The sequence below is a fragment of the Marmota flaviventris genome, chromosome 12 (assembly GCF_047511675.1).
Source record: "Marmota flaviventris isolate mMarFla1 chromosome 12, mMarFla1.hap1, whole genome shotgun sequence".
Lineage (NCBI taxonomy): Eukaryota > Metazoa > Chordata > Mammalia > Rodentia > Sciuridae > Marmota > Marmota flaviventris.
This window is the reverse complement of record NC_092509.1, coordinates 157,425-160,944: the sequence shown is the minus strand read 5'-3', so window position 1 is coordinate 160,944 and position 3,520 is coordinate 157,425. Positions and strand designations below refer to the sequence as shown.

Below are 3,520 nucleotides of genomic sequence, written 5' to 3'. Positions count from 1 at the left end.
TGGAGGCTGCACCTGGATTCCACTTAGAGCTAGAGAGTCCAGCTGGGGCAAAATCCATTATGGTTGGTTAAACAGAGCTCCTGCATGCGCTTTTAAGATCCACCAAGAAATAAGTCCACCTTCTGGAGCACTGGATGAGTCCTAATGGCTCTCAGAACCTCAGTAAGGCCCAGATTCTGGGAAAAGGATCTGACTCATGTCAGACTAGCAGGGAACCAGGTTGGTGGCTACAGAGCCAGCAAGCTCCTTGGAGTTGCATGAGAAGGACAGGTTTGCACAGTTCCAGTAGAACTTCAAATGGAGTCAAGGATTGAGATGAGAGGCAGGTAGGTAGAAAGAGGAAGAGTTACAGAGTGCTTCCTTCTGAGGTGCCTTACACCTGCCTTGAGAAAAGATCCCATGATGGGCCTCAAATGCCCCTTGGAAAACACCTGGGCAGGGAACAAGTTCATGGGCCAGGACTCCAAGCCTTTCCCAGGCCCCAAGCCAGGATCCATTTTCCTGTTTCTTGGAGGAAATATTTTGACCTGTGGGAAAGGGTACTGTAGAGCCCATTGCATAACAAAAGCAGAATGAGTCAAAAAAATGTCCTTTAAGTAAGGACAGAAAGGTCCCTCCTTCAGAGGAGAGGATCCAAAGGGCTCTAAGACAAAGAATCTGAGGCCAAGCTTTTTAAATGTTCTCAAGGTCGCAGCATTCAGAGTAAGTAGAGAGGTGTCCCCTAACATCATAATATAAACTAAAGGTTTGCACTCTTTAGGTACTGTAAAGTGTCTGACAGTGAGGTAATGGTCCATGTTGTTCAAGTCTGTGAGCTTGCCTTCACCCAAGACAGCTCGTGTGTCTCCTGGAAAAAGGAGCCTCAGGGAGAGCATCCAGGCCCAGCTGTCCTTGCATCACCCCCAGAGACACCAGCGGGAGCATCCTTTCCTAGCCTAAAGCTCCTGCAGAGTGTGAGATTTCATGCAGGCTGGATCCCCCCACCCCCAACATCCACCACCTGTTGCATAGCATCTGTCAGCCTTTTCTTCAGAGCTAGTGAGCTAGGCAGACCCCAAGGCTCCTCAGTCAGCTGCCTGCTGAGAAGCCAAAGGCGCCAGAGAGGACACAGCACTCCCATGAGTCAGGAAAGAGGGAGAGCTGTTTCAAAGTTTCCAAGAATGCAAGCCCTTATTGTGTGTGCACTGGCTGCAATGCATTCTGGGATCTACTGTTCAGACTGTCCCACCGTAACCAAAATGTGCAAATTACTAAAGGGGAAAGGGAGGTTAAAAAATACACTGTCTTTGTAAGACAGAAGAGTCAGGCTTTTGGTCAGTTTGTAGCCACTGAGGTATGCAATTCTTTTCTGCAGTTGCTGCTGCCTGCCGGCACCGCAGCTGCCTTTTCTCTGTAGCCATCCTCTTCTCAGCGCCCACCAGGGCTTGCAAGTATTCCAAGGCCTTGCTCAGGATCACTACTTTGGGGGCCTTCGAGCAGCTGGCCAGGGTGGGTACCTGGTCCCTCAGGGCTAAGAACCTAGAGCGGAGGTCATTCCGTCTTTTGCGCTCCAAGAAATTATGGTTCTTCCTCTTGGTCACATCCTCAGTAGCAGAACTGACAGGTTTGGGGTGGCAGGACTGAGGAGTCTCACTTTCCACAGGCGGGGGACTCACAACCTCTTCATCCTCCTCATCCTCCTTCTCCTCGGGGGGCTTCTCTCTCCAGAGTCTCTTCTTGGGGACCCCTCTCTGGACCTCTTCTTGGGAGCAACTTTCTGGAGGAAAACGGGCAGCATAGTTGTGCTGTTGCTGATGGATGGAGATGTGGAAGTGTCTCATGCAGGGATCCAAAGGATCTGCTCTCACCGTGATGGTGACTGGCTTCCGTATACCCAGAGACTGTCTCTTCTCCACTGTCACAACATCAATTTCTTCACTCTCCGAGTCGCTTGGGCTCTCGGACCCAGAGCAGGCCTGGGTCTTGGGTTCGCCCAGCTGACAGGGGGTGGCGGGCGCCGGGTTGCCGGCTTCAAGGCTGGGAGTGCAGTCCGGGATGGCGGGCGCCTTGGGCGGGTTCCCCCGGGGTGCGCCGGGGGTGAGCCGGTCGCTCACCGCTCTCTCCAGCCTTTCCCGGGCAGAGAAGCCGCTCCACATGCAGTCACGGCGGATGATGGAAGCATAGTTCCTTCCCCAAGCTTTAGAGTGACCCCGAGATTCCGCCTCGTCCCCAGCCCCCCCTCCAGGCCATGGCTCCGGGGGGCCAATCCCAGGGGCTGGATCGCCGGCGCCGGGACCAGAGCCCCAGGGCGGCGACGTGGGGGGTGACAGCACCAGCTCGAATTTCTTCCAGATGTCCTCGCTGGGCGCCATGGAGCGGTAGAAATCCTCCCCGCAGTCATAGTGGTAGAAATAGTGCTGGTACGAGTTGAAGTCCATGTCCGCTCCCTCGCTCCCGCCGCCCGCCACCTGGAGCGGACCGGCTCCCCGCCGGCTCGGGGCAGCCCGGCAGCCCGCACCAATTCTTGTATATTTTGCAGAAATGGAATCATGTCATATCTGACCTCATGTGTGTGGTCTATTTCACTTAGCATAATGTTTTCAAGGTTTAACCTAATCATGTTAGTACTTCATTCATATTTATGGTTGAGTAATATTCCATTGTATGGATATACCACAATTGTTTATCCATTTGATTGTTTTTGAACTTTTGGATTATTTCCCCCTTTTCAGTGAACATCTGTGAAAAATAATTTTTTGAGGGGGAAAGTTCCTATTTTTATTATTTATTCATATGTTAATTTTGTGGTTAGCTTTTTGGGGGGACTTCTAGACTTCCTTACCATATTGCTGTGCAGAAATTGATCATGTGTTTAAAGGACTCAAGTTGCATCCTGAAGTCTTCTGCCTATAGTCCTGCCAGGTATTATCTGAGTGAAAGCATTTAGAGCCTTGAAATGTGCCCTAACTGTTCAGCAGTGAAACCCTGGATGGACGATGAAGGAGAGTTTGGTGCAGCATAGGACAGGGGTGGAAAGACAAGCCTCAGCCACCCCTCCATCCACTGATTCACCGTCCACTGATTCACCATCCACTGATTCACCGTCCACTGATTCACCATCCACTGTTTTACCATCCACTGATTCACTGTCCACTGATCCACTGTCCACTGATTCATTGGTAGAATGTCTATCACATACCTACCTCACACCAGTCCCTGTGCTGGACATGGGAAGAGGTGCATAAGGTATAGGTGACTCCTGAAGACGATTATGACCTTGGTGTGGGGGAAACAGACACACAAATGACAATCAGCCCATGCGTGTGGCCTCCACCTGTAATCCCAGCTCCTCAGGAGGCTGAGGCAGAGATCACTTAGCTCATTTCTGGGAAGGTAAAGCAAGGGGCAGCGAACAAGGGTCTCTTCTGGGGACAGGGCTGGGTCAGGGATGTGGTTCTGCTCACCTCTGTAACTTGAGAGCCCAGCACATAGTAGGTGCTTAGTTTTGCCTGGCACATAGGAGTCACTCAGTAAACGACTG

At 51.6% G+C, this 3,520-nt stretch overlaps 1 pseudogene; it reads right to left on the bottom strand.

Annotated features, from left to right (window-relative positions):
• Nucleotides 1–1,207: 1,207 nt before the first annotated feature.
• LOC139707861 (protein L-Myc pseudogene) lies at nucleotides 1,208–2,432 on the bottom strand (annotated as a pseudogene).
• Between the last annotated feature and the right edge of the window lie 1,088 nt (nucleotides 2,433–3,520).